The sequence below is a fragment of the Mustela lutreola genome, chromosome 5 (assembly GCF_030435805.1).
Source record: "Mustela lutreola isolate mMusLut2 chromosome 5, mMusLut2.pri, whole genome shotgun sequence".
NCBI classification, from domain to species: Eukaryota; Metazoa; Chordata; class Mammalia; order Carnivora; family Mustelidae; genus Mustela; species Mustela lutreola.
The window spans coordinates 168,230,545-168,243,877 of record NC_081294.1 but is presented as its reverse complement, the minus strand read 5'-3'; positions in this window follow the sequence as shown (position 1 = coordinate 168,243,877).

Here is a 13,333-nt window from a genome sequence, read left to right as displayed (position 1 = left end):
CCCACGCCTGCCCCACTGATGCTGCCCTGCCCACTTTACGTTTACTATGGGCCCGCCTACCACACCTGCCCCACTGATGCTGCCCATCCCCTTTATATGTATTATGGACCCATGCACCCCGCCCTCCTAACTACTGCTACCCCGAATCATTGACGTGCAGGATGGGCCACCCACCACGGGCTCGTAACTGTTGCTGACCAGCCCCCTTGACCTGAACGATGGGCCCACCCACCTAGTCCTCCTCACTTTGATGCCCCGTCCCCTTGATGTGCACGACAGGCCTGCCCACCAACAACCTCCTAACTGTTGCTGCCCCCCCCTTGACCTGCAAGATGGACGCGCCCACCACGCCCACCCCGCTGCTGCTGCCCCACCCCCTTGACGTGCACTATGCGCCCCCCCATCACGCCTCACTGTTGCCGCCCGGCCCCCTTGACGTGTACGATGGGCCCGCCCAACCACACTCTCCCTGCTGCTGTTGCTCCGCCCCCTTGACGTGAACCATGGGCCCGCCCACCATGGCATCCTAACTACTGCTGCACTGCTGCCTGGGGCTGCTCCCACCTTCTCACCCCCTCTGCGGCCGCCTAGATTCCACCTATCCTCCACAGGTGCCACAGAGCTCCCGCTCCTCCCAGTGCCACTACTGCCTGCCCCCATCCCTGCCTCTGATGAATCCTGCCCCCTCCCTTGTGATCCCAAACCCCTTCCTCAGTGTTGTCTCCTGGCTGCCAACTCCTCAGATCCATGCAGCCCTGCCCACCGTGCCATAAGGTTGATGTCCCACTGATGCCTGGCTGGTCCCGCCTCCCCCCACAAGCCACGACTGCCTAACGGCTTTCCCCTCCCCCTGCTCCATTGCCTCCCCACTGCCAAGTGCATTATCACGCTACTTCCACCCTGAATATCTGCCCCCTTCCCCACGCAGCTCACATTGCTACTGCCACATGTACCCCTGCCACCCTGCTGTGCCCCTCACACCACCTGCCTTACCTCAGCTGCTGTGGCTCTGCCGCTGCCCTGTGCCCCCTGTCTCTGCAGTGTTTCGGCGCCCCACCCCCTTGAAGTGCAGGACGGCCCGCTCACCACGCCCTCCTAACAGCTGCTGCCCCGCCCCCATGACATGCACTTTGGGCCCGCCCACCACACCCTCTTAAATGCTGCTGCCTAGCCCCCAGGAGTGCACTCTGGGCCCGCCCTCCACACCTGCCCCGCTGCTACTGATGCACAGCTGCTACCTTCAGGCTGGTCCCACCTCCACTCCTGGTTACTGCTGCCTAGATTCCACCCACCCCCAACAGTCACTGCAGGGCTGCCCCACTTGGCTGTCACACAGCTCCCGCATCATGGGCCCTCCACTGCTCCCTGTGCCATTACCGCCTGGCTGTCCCTCACCTGCCTCTGGTGACCCCTGATATTTCCCATATGGGTCCCGCTCCTCTACCATAGGGTCATCACCTGGCTGCCACCTCCTCCCGCCTGGGCAGTCCCACGACCCTGCCTACTACCCCATGCCATTATGGCCCGATTGCCCCACTGAGTTGCCCTTGATTTTCGCTGCCACACATCACCCCCCACAGCTACCACACCGCAGGGTCTTGCTGTCCCGCTGCATATACCCCCGATCGCCACTGCAGACGTCCCCAACTACTCTCCACCTCACCTCTTCTTACCACCCTGACTCCGCCCCCCTCCCCAACCCAAAACCCGCTACCCTGGTGCTGCTGCCAGTGATTACAAGGCAACTGCTCCTTCCTTGGTTGCCCTGCTGCTGCTGCCTTGCCCCACTACCATGAGACCGCCGCCCTGCTGGTCCTTCCCCTCCCACCATTAACCCCCACTCCAGGACTGTCCTGCTTCACCCACCCCCTCTGCTGCTGACCCACTGTGCCCTGCCAACAACACTGCGACCCCACTGCACCTCCATGATGCCACTGTGCCTATGACCCAGAGACATTGCTTCCCCACTGCTCCCCCCTTTGCCCCTGCTGCCTCACTGCACCCCTCTGGTTTCTGCCTCCCCTCCCCGCTGCTGCTTCCCACCCCACCACTGTTGCGTCCCCCATGCAGGCCCTCTGTACCACCCTACTGCTGCCCAGGGGCTGCCTGCCTTTTCTGACATCACTGGCATACCCTGGACATCATCAGTGGGAGAGCAGCCCTAAGAGAATTTCTGCATATGGACTGGTGGCAGGTGTGTTCTGGAAGTGGGTTGGAGGTATAGGCATGGGGTTAAATCCCAAGAAGGAAAATGTTAGCATAATTATATTTAGTGTTAAAATAGCCTAAAGAGCTAAAGTAAAGTGCTTTTAATGTATCCTTCTTTTCCATACAGTGACTTTATTCATCATAATGTGCACCTGAAAATAATATAATCTCAAGTTAACTAACTGGAGTGAAAATTAAAACTTTAAGAAAGATGAATACAAACGTTTTAACATTATGCATTGATTGACATACAGACATTAAGGGAACAGTTTGCATAATAAAATGTGTATATGTGTCTGGGTGATCTTTCTCAACAAAGACTGGTCAAAATCATGGAAAAGATGAGTTTTATTTCTCTTCAGAAGCACTCACTGTTCTGGGTTTTCATGTATAGTGTACATACATATGAACAAGCTTTTCTCAAAAACAAAACAAAACAAAACAAACAAACAAACAAAAAAACTCCCAAGAACCCACACTAGATGTCCATTGTAGAATTGCATGAACAGAAATGCCCTCATTAGCTTTGTTGATTAGAAGACCTTGGGAGATACTCATTTCAGAAATAAGTGTCAAGTGAAATTCATCATAAACAAGAACTTCTCCCTTACCATAATGTTCACTGGGGAACTTAACACTCCATTTTATTTTTCTCTGATCACCAGAAAAATAAAAACTTAACAACACACATAGCCCAGTGGTTATATTAAATTTATGCTTTGCTCTCTCTGAGTGGTAGAACTGAAACCTTGGGGCTGACTCTGTGATCATAGATGTGTTACTTTTAGGATAAGATGTACATTAATTTAAGTATATGAACAAATTCACCCTCGTTATGTTTTCCACAGCAAGCATTTTCACTGACATAATTTCATGGGATCTTCATCACAGTCCAGGTGAAAGCAAAGGTAAATGTTTATGGTATATAAAAGGAAAGCAAAGGTAAATGCACAAAATAAGAATCTGTGAAATAAGACAAATGCAGTCCAGTAAGTTTTAAGACCTAATAAGCTGTATTAATTGATCCACCAATGAATTGGATAGTATCCTATCCAGTAGATAGAAGGGCGCTGCAAATGGCCACAAGAAAGAAAAGACTTCCAAGATAGCCTGTGAGATGGAGTACATGGGTTGTGAAGTCAGCTAAGTGTCACACTCTTGGTTTTGGCTCAGGTCCTGTCCTCAGGGTCTTGGGATCCAGCCCTTCACATGGATCTGTGCTCAGCACAGAGCCTGTTTGTGTTTCACTCTCCCTCTCCCTCTGACCCTCCCGCAAATAAATGAATCTTATAAATAAGACATCAATGGATAAAACAAAACATAATCAGCTAAGAATTCATTGTTTTAGGCAAGATCACCCTCCTAAGGGAAACATACGGAGCCAATAAGTAGACTTCCTAGCGCTGACCAGGAAATTCCCACCTGGGCTGGCTAAAGTTATGTAGTTCTGGATGTTGCAACTGCAGCTGGGTCATTATTAAGACTTGGCTCACCAACTTAGGGCATTAAGCCATGTGAGGGCATTTTGAGCCTGTGGCTTTCCTTTTGAACAACCCCAACTTTTGATCAGATTCTCAAATTAACTGAGACATGGGCTCAAAATTGAAGGCTTTAACATCACTCTCAGCAACTGCTCTGAAGTGATCACAATACTTGTTGTTCCATAGTGTACTATTCAGAGTTCTTGACCTTTCTGATTAATCCTTGTGATGCTCACAGGTCACCACTGCAGTCTTACAATTTTTGAGCTGGTTATGATCTTATTTTCATTTGTTTGTTTGGTTTTCTGATGTTCCAGTCTTAGAAAGATCATTAGTGTTCAGGTTAGTGTCTCTGTATTTGTATTTAGAGCTTTTGATAAAACATAAAGCACCCCACAGATTATATTGATTAAAATAAACAAGATAATTCCCAATGTTTGGAGTGAAATTTGAGGCTATGTGCTCCAAGACTCAAAGCAATTAAAAACAAATGAGTAAGAAAGACCCTGCTGAAGGAATCACTCTTTTAAGCCACGTGGCTTCCTCAGTAACCTGATGTTATTGGGCTTCAACTTCCCCCGGAACTGTACATTAGGGTTTAGCACATACTGTTGTCTGCAGTACAGACCTAGCATTTCTCAGCTAAGAGATAACTAAGGGCTGTCTTTTTTTCAAGAACTCCTTTGGCCAGAGTGTAAGGATTCTTATTAGGCAGACATTGCCTTGGTAAAGGGTTCTTCAAAAATTTAAAGAATGAAGGAAAAGGTCTTGATCATACTCCATCTACATTTATCCCTAACCTGGGAAGTAAGGCCAGCCAAAGGCATGAATATTGGAACACAATTTTTCCTGCTGGTTCCCTTCTAACTCAGATCATGAATGTAGGAAAGTTAACCAATGAGATGTCTTATTTAGCCTGAGTAATTTTCAAACCAGGGTTGAGTTTTCTGGTAGCCTGGAATAAAAGGTTGCTCTAAATTCCAGAGGATACTGCTGTAGTAATAAACTGGACAATAAATATGAGTGTGTTACCTTTCCAGGCCATTTGAGTGAGGCATCATCCCACCTTGCAAGTATAGGTGAGCTCCAAAGGATTACAGCAAAGGAAAATGAGAAAAAAAGGGAAATCATTAACAAAAAGTCCATTGTGGGATGTCTGGGTGGCTCAGTGGGTTAAGCCTCTGATGTTGGCATAGGTCATGATCTCAGGGTCCGGTAATAGAGCCCCACAGTGGGCTCAATGCTCAGCAGGAAGCCTCCCCCCCCGTCTGCCTCTCTGCCTATTTGAGGACTCTGCTGTCAAATAAATGGGTAAAATCTTTTTTTTTTTTTTTTAAATCCATTGTATTAGGTATTATTTCCATCCTAGGAGGAATGGGAAGGATCAATCAGGAATCTTCCTGGGGCTGAAGAAGAAACTCCAATGTTTACTGCTTAAGGGTCCCTTCTGGGGGTTGAAATTGTACTTGAGTTAAGTAGTAAGTTGTGGTTTAGTGACCTGGGCCTTAAGTTGAAGGTTGCAATTTTGGGTCTGTAGGTTTTTTTTTTTCCCTTTGAGATTTTATTTATTTATTTTTTGTCAGAGAGAGAGGGAGAGAGAGAGAGAGAGAACACAAGCGTGTGTAGCAGCAGGAAGAGGGAGAAGATCAGGGATCCTTAAGTGGGACTTGATCCCAGAACACCCAGATAATGTCCTGAGTCTAAGGCAGATGCTTAACCAATGGAGACACTCAGCCATCTCTATGACTTTCTTTTTAACAGACCCAAGAAGATGAAGACTGACTTTAAAATTTAAGACTTCTATATAGAACGTTCTTCATAGGTCTTGTTATGAGCTTTACACCGACCACTGAAAAATTTATTTTTAAGAACAGGGAAAAGTACAAACAAAAATTCTACCCATGGGCTCTATGGAGCCAAAATCCATGATGTGAATGCTCAGTTATTTACTTCTGAATCTGGTGAGTTACTGATCCACTGCCAGGACAGGGACCATTCAGCCATCTGCACACACTTTCTAAATATGACCAGAGACTGCATAAATGAGGTTAATTTGGGATACCATGCCTGAATCACAAATAACCTTGAGTGGTTAGGAAAATTATATTGGCCTTACTGTAGTGATCCTCCTTGGGACAGTAGAACATCCTGCATCCTTCCCACACCTGGCACATACTAGAAGTGTAATCATGTTTGCTGAGCAGCATTTACCAATGATAAGGAATACATTCCTTTTGTACAATGGAAAAATAGACACATTATACTCAACTAATCTTCACTTGAAATTTCACCTTACAGTCATATATAAAATCTAAATTTGAGAAACTCAAGACCATATTAAAACCTCAGCAGCCCAATTACTATTTTCTGTAGAGCTGCAATATGGCTCCAAGAAATGAACAGAATTTTGTTGCCTTGATCTTACTCTTTATGATTTATACTTTGAGTAGAGCAAGATTGAAATGAGAGGGAATTTGAACGCTGACTAAAACATTCCTGAAAGATGTCTAATTGTTCTTATTTTCTGATCAAGTAAGATTATCAAAACTGGTTCTCTTTTGTGAGTTTATTGTGTGTGAGTTTGCTAGCTGCTTTCGTGTGTATTGTTTCATTTGATGTACATGATGACCCTAAAAAAATCACTGTGACCTTAATATTTTGGTTGACAAAGCTAAGGGGAGAAAGGGAAAGTGATTTTGTCTTTTTCATTTTCTCTGTATGCTCCAAATCATCTACTATTTTTACTACATGGGGACATATAGCAGGATATTTATGCTACTGTTAAAAGCATCAGCATGAAAGAAAGACTTCTAGTCCTCTTATTTCCATTAATACTTTACAGAAAGATACAGTTTTCCCTTTGGTGAAAAATAATAGTTTCTAGGAGGTTTTATCTTTTTCTATAAGCACATACCTTTGTTTATTGAAGGAAAAAGAATCTCTTGATCAATCCTTCCATTATTACATTCATGTTTGATGATACATTTGTGTTCTTTATCCATTGACACTCCAATTACAGTCAGCCAGCTCAATTTCATGTATGTGTCATTTGTTTTCATGGTGTCTCCCAGCTGGGATTTCAGAATTGGTTTGCCATTCTATTCTTTCCAATATATCTTGATAAAATCAGGGGGAAAGTCCTCAAGAAGACAAAGATACGTTCCAGCCCTATGGAGTGTTCTTCGGCAATTGAAGGAAGAAATATAGTGGGCTTAGGGAAATATCTTCACTAGAACTTTTATCTGTGGGGGAAAATGGAATAGCAAATAAAAATATTATTAGAGACACACGGACATTAGGTGGTTTGGAAACACTCAACACATAGTAAAAGTAAGGAAACTTGCTATAGAATTAGTCTTTATCATGGCTTTTCATGCACAATGGGTTATGAGGTACTGATTGTTCTTAGTTTCCATAGGAAAAGAGGTTCAAGACATTATGTAACTTTCCCAAAGTAACAGCTATTAAATGGCAGAACCTGATTGGAACATGGAAGTTTATTAAACAATACATTGTCACTTGTTTGAATAGGAATGCATTTCCACAGGTGCTTGATAATTTATCAGGTTGACCTTTTAGCCTCAAATATGGATCCCATGTCCACTTCTAATACTTAAGTACGTCTCTTTGATTTCTGATTTTATAGACCATCTTCTCACATGAGAAGCAGTCCAGGATTTTGATTAGGACAGTGTTTAAAGTGGTATCCTCAAAGTATTTGCAATACCTTAAATTTAGAAGTAATGTGACACTATCTCTAAAAACCTCTATTTGAAGCATTTATGATTTTCAGAAGTGTTTTTATACTAGACTTATCAAATATTGCACTGATCAGAATTTTTTTTGCTTTAGCAAAAACACATCTTGAAGATTTCAGTTATTATTTTTTTTTGAAAGAGAGAATGAGTAGGGGCAGGGGCAGGGGAGATGGAGAAAGCAGACTTTCCTCCAAGTAGGGAGGCTGACAAGGAACTGGGCTCCAGTCTGGGACTCCAGGATCATGACTTGAGCCAAAGACAAGTGTTTAACCAACTGAGCCATGCAGGTGCCCCTAAAAGCACGTTTTGTTTTTTTTTTTTTTTTTTTAAGGTTTTATTTATTTGACAGAGAGCGAGAGATCACAAGTAGACAGAGAGGCAGGCAGAGAGAGAGAGGGGAGGAAGCAGACTCCCTGCGGAGCAGAGAGCCTGATGCGGGGCTCAATCCCAGGACCATGGGATCATGACCTGAGCCAAAGGCCGAGGCTTTAACCCACTGAGCCACCCAGGTGTCCCCTAAAAGCACGTTTCATATTCAAGTTTTATCTGAAGTTAAATCATGACTAAAAAGACACCATTTTTTTACTCTAAGCATTTTTCTTCCATTCCAAATTAATCTGCCCTACAAGCATCCTGGCTTTCTCATTGGCTTCACCTGTTGAAAAAGTTATATACAACTGGTATGATATTAACAATTATGGTTCCAGAATTTTTTTGCAGACCCAATGTTAAGGAAACACCATGAGTTTCAAGGGCATGCTATTTGAATGTTGGAATGTTACCAGATTATACATTTATTGTTAATTTAGTGATTGAAATTATAAATAGTAGAACCCTTTCCAATTTGATTCTGAACTAAAACATAAATGCTTTACTGATTTTCTCCTTGGGCTACTTTAGAGGTAGAATAATAATTTCATGGGCAACTTCTTAAGAAAAAGAAGAAATGGACATCTTCCTTGAGAGGAAAAAAAAATCTTGAGGATTTATGCCTGTGCAACAGTTACTGATTTTTATAATACGTCAGTTAAAATACAATGATGAGTGTTTCTCACGCTGTAAATAGAATTGCATTAAATATACTTGTTTAACTTTGTACTTCTTGCTTGTAGTGCAAATAGTACTTTTTTATTATAGTAGTAAGACTCTGTGTATTTTCTCAAAAATATATCTTGTATTTAAACTAAAAAGCATGTTATACAAGGCAAGATTTATTTTTCAAAGTAATGATATTTATGTATATTTTTGCCTCTAAGAAATACAGTGAAGAATCTAGTCATATTGTAGAAACTCTGGCTTCTTATGGGAACACTTCTGATTCATCATAGAAAAGAACTTGAAAACAAAATTATGAACTTGGATAATTTCCAGATGGCCAAACATGATGCTTATTTCCTACTCTTTTCTCTTAACTAGATTCTCAGGATTTCATTATCTTCAGGATAAAATGAATCTTAAACTCCCATAACTTTCTCAATGTGATAAAGAACTGAGCATTAAGTAGTGTGCTTGGGAAGGTGGAAAAGTCCCCTAATTTGAGCTACATATCTACCAGAACACTCTGAACATCTAGGAAATCAGTCTGAGATGTAAGATTATACACGTCTAGATCTCTATGAGACCAGCAGACATCATTTGAGAGGTAAAGAAGAGTGGGGATGCTCAGACTGATATCAGAGCATAAACAGTAAGAGGAGGGAGCCACCAGAAAAACCCCATTGGAAAATAATACCCAAATACAAAAGTGCCCTGTGGTAGGGGACCAGCATTAACTTGGAGTCTGGTTAAAAGAACTCAAAAAGTGCAAAAATTCTTAAGGGGCAACTGATAGACTCAGGTAGTCAGGAACATGGCCTAATCCCACTGACCCAGGCTGGCCACTACCAATGATGATCCATGCCAGAGAGAGTGTGGCAGAGCCTCCAGTCCATGGTCTCTGAGCCTCCATCTTTCTTGCACCACCACTTGGCTGGGTGGACTCCTGCCCGCACATGATAGTCTGGCATGGGCCCCTACTTGTGCTCTTTAGGTCCACAGACTTCTACACTATTCATGCCCTGCATGGACCATGGGTTCTGTGCACTATCGCCCATGTGTTAGAGAGTCTGGTGTGGGTACCAGCTGTTGCTCTCTATGACCGTGGATTTCTGTCACTAGCCAAAGGGTCTGAATTATTCCAGGCCATGCCTGAGAGAATGTTGCATGATCTCTGGTCAGGATCCCTCAAAGGTAGCCTTCCACAAACTACATGACCTTGGGCTCTGAACGTACCCTGCCTTGGGCCTGGACCGTAGTCCTGGCAAAGGCTGCCTCCAGAAGGGGGCTCTGTGGACCAATATCACTCACACTTTTAGTGACAAGGTGGGTGAAGAGACAAACAGGCACCTCTGGTGACCACTGAGACAGTGGCTGTGGGAGCGCACTGATTGTGGGATGTTGTGCTGTTCAGCGAAGTTTGAAGTGTGTGTGGGGGTGTCTACATGATCTGGGCCACAGAGGGGAGCAGGCTGAGGCTTCTCTCTAAGGCAAAGGTCTGGGTGCAGTTTGCTTTCACTAAACCTCCAGAAAGCCACCAAAGGAATAAAACGTCCAGAGAACAAAACACTGAAGAACTAATTTCCACAGAGCCCAGCCCCTTGAGAGGCATCAGGGAGACTCAGCCCAAACAAGACTGACTGAAAAACCATGCAGCAAGCTCCTACTCCATAAGACAAGCCAAAAGTATGAGAAAATAATCACTACAGGGTCTCCAAAAACTATAAAACTCCAACATCAGGGGTAAAAACAATATATTAGCTAAAGGTATTTCCCTAAAACCTGCAAATCTCATAGATATAGCTTTTTAAAAAAAAATCATTCTCAGTTTTCTCATATTTTAAAGAAATTTGAACAATCTTACCATTACAATTAGAGGTTTAATACAACATAATTCATGATAACCTTTTAACTTGAACTTTTTTCATATGTATACATGTGTTTTTTTTCTTTTTCTTTTCTTTTTTTTCTCTTTTCTAAATATACAAATAGATGCAAGCATCAAGGTATTACTTTTACCCTATTCAATCCTATCCTATATATAAATCAGTTTTAATTTCCCTTTATCTCTGGAAAGTTGAGTACTTTAACAACGATATCAAGATACTCCCAGGAAGAACGAAAATAACATTCCTCACCCACACTGAGGATTTATAACCACCTTGCAACTTTTTCTTTTTCTTCTGTCAATGTTTCTGCATCTCTTTAGCTCTCCCTCCCTCTCCTATTTTTTTCAGGTATTATATAATTCTTATTCTTGGAGTTTATTTTGTCTGGGTTCTTTTTTTTTCCAATTTACTTTTGCCAGTCTTTTTGTTTGTTCATTGCTGTTCATATACATTATGAATCTTACTCCAGGGGTTCATTTTGGCTGGACCATCTCTTTTTTCTCTCTCCCTCTCTTTCTTTCCCGTTTTTTTTTTTTTTTAATTTCTTTTTGGTGGTGACTTCCAATACTCTGCAATGTTACATATTGCACTTTGTCTGGATTGGGGCTGATATATTCAGCTGTACATCCCCTCACCCACCTCTCAACAAAATTACTAGGAGGAGGAGGGGGAACACCTAACAGAGAAGAAATTCAGAGACTGTGACCACTGGTACAGAACTATTGGATATCAACATAAACAAGGTGTTGGAAGTGGAAATCACGGAAACAATTATCCAGGCACTACCTAGGTTTTTGGAGACCATTAGTGACAACATAGAATCTCTAAGGGCTGAAGTGAGAGCAAATCTGGCAGAAGTTAAAATTGCTATCAATGAGATCCAATCTAATTTGAGTACTCTAACAGCTAGGGTAAAAAAGGCAGAAGATCAACTTTCTGATCTAGAAAATAATGGATAGGAAAAAAAGAATAAGGAGGAGGCTTGGAAAAATAGCTTAGAAACCATGACAACAGACTTAGGCTAATAAATGACGCTATGAAATGTTCCATTGTCAAAAATATTGGGAAGAATGGGGTGGGGAAGAGAGAACAGTAGAAGACATAATTGAATAAATCCTGGATGAAAAGTTTCCTGGGGACAAGATGGCAGGGAAGTAGGAGGAGGCGCCTTTTCAACCTATACACTACAATGAGCTGATTACCTACCAAGAACTCATATCACCCATGAAATCAGCCTGAGATCAGAATTATAAATGTCTGGATTTCTACAGGGGCAGAAGACGCCAGCAGGCAGGTAAAGTGGTGTGGGAATGGTGGACTGATATAGGAAGATAAATAAAAGGGGCAGGGAGCCAACAGAGACTAAAGGTTGGAAGGTAATACCCCCAATACCAGGGAGAGTGCCCTGCATCTGGAGACCAGCATTAACTTGGAGAATGGTTGAAAGCACTCCAAAAGAGCAAAGGATTACAGGGGGGGAATTGTGGGAATCGGGGCGGCTAGGGAAAGGGGCTTAAGTCCCTGGTCCCAGGACAGCATCCCCTGGCACTGAGCCAGAGAGAGTGTGGCAAAGAAACCTGGTCTTGGTCCCTAAGCCTCCAGCGTGCCTGAGAATGCGTGGTGTCTGGCTCCTGTGAGGGGATGGCAGAACTCGTGAGCCCTGCTATAGAGCCTGAGATGTGCGTTCCCCTCATCTTCCCCTGAGAGATGTACAAAGGCCCAGCTGGCACCCTTTGATACGCACCATTGTTTCAGAGCCTAAGATGTGTACACCAAACTCTCCCCACAGAGAGGTGCGTGAAGGCCCAGCCTGGTGCTTTCGGATCTTGACCCGCGCGTGATGCACAGCCTCCCCTGAAAGATGTGTGAGCAAGCCAGGTGCTCTTAGACCCAGAAAGACCAGGAACTCCCAGCCAGGGCCAGCAGGAAAATCTAAGTGTGCGATTGCTGCTTGGAACCTCTCTGATGGTCTGGAGCTGCCCAGACAGCCGCCACTGCCTTGGCTTTGGGTACAAGCAAAAGATCCTGTGTCCCCAGGGACTATGACTCAGAACCTGCTCTGCCAGTGGCCAAGGGGAAACTTATTTAGGCTCTGCATCCAGACTGAGGCTTCTCTCTGAGAGGGAGGTCAGAGTGCACTTTGTCTTCCTCTAAAACTACAAAAACCATCAAAAGTGGTCAAGGTGAGAGAAAAAAAAAAGTGAACAAACATAAAAACTGCCAGAGAACAAAAGCCTGAAAAAAAAAACAAAAAACAAAAAACAGTTTCTTCAGAGCCCACCCCCTTCAGGGGCGTGGGAGGACTTAACTCAGGGAACATAAATGACTGAAAACCTACGTTGCAGGCCCCTCCTACAGAAAACCAACCAAGAAAAAAAAAAAAAAAAAAGAACGACAAGTGAACAAACACCACTACGTCATAGGAAAACACTTATTTTTTCCTCGTTCCCAAAACTCTGGTTTATTTTTTTTTATACAGATATTTTTTAAACCGATTTACCATCACAATGAGATGTCCAGTACATCAAATTCCATAATAACTCCTAACCTGAACTTTTTGATACATACAACTATGTTTTCTTTTGCATTTCTATTTTTGAAATTTCGTTTTTTATTTGAGTTAAATTTAGTCTAGTTTATTCGTTTTTGTTTATTTTCTAATATTCATATAGAGTTAAACTTCAAAGTAATCCCCTTTCCCCAATATATAGTACACCTATGGGTAAACCAATTTTTAATCCCCCTTTATCTTAGGAAAGCTGAGTCCTTTAAGAAAGATATCAAGATACATCCAGGAAGGATCAAAAGAATCTTTCTTGCCCACACTGAGAATTTATAACCACTCTCCGAACTTTTCTTGGGAGAAAACCAGTGTTTCTGTGTTTTTGTGTTTGTCCTGATAGTATATAAATCTTACATTTGGGGTTCTTTTTGACGAGGTTTTTCCTTTATTTGCATATAT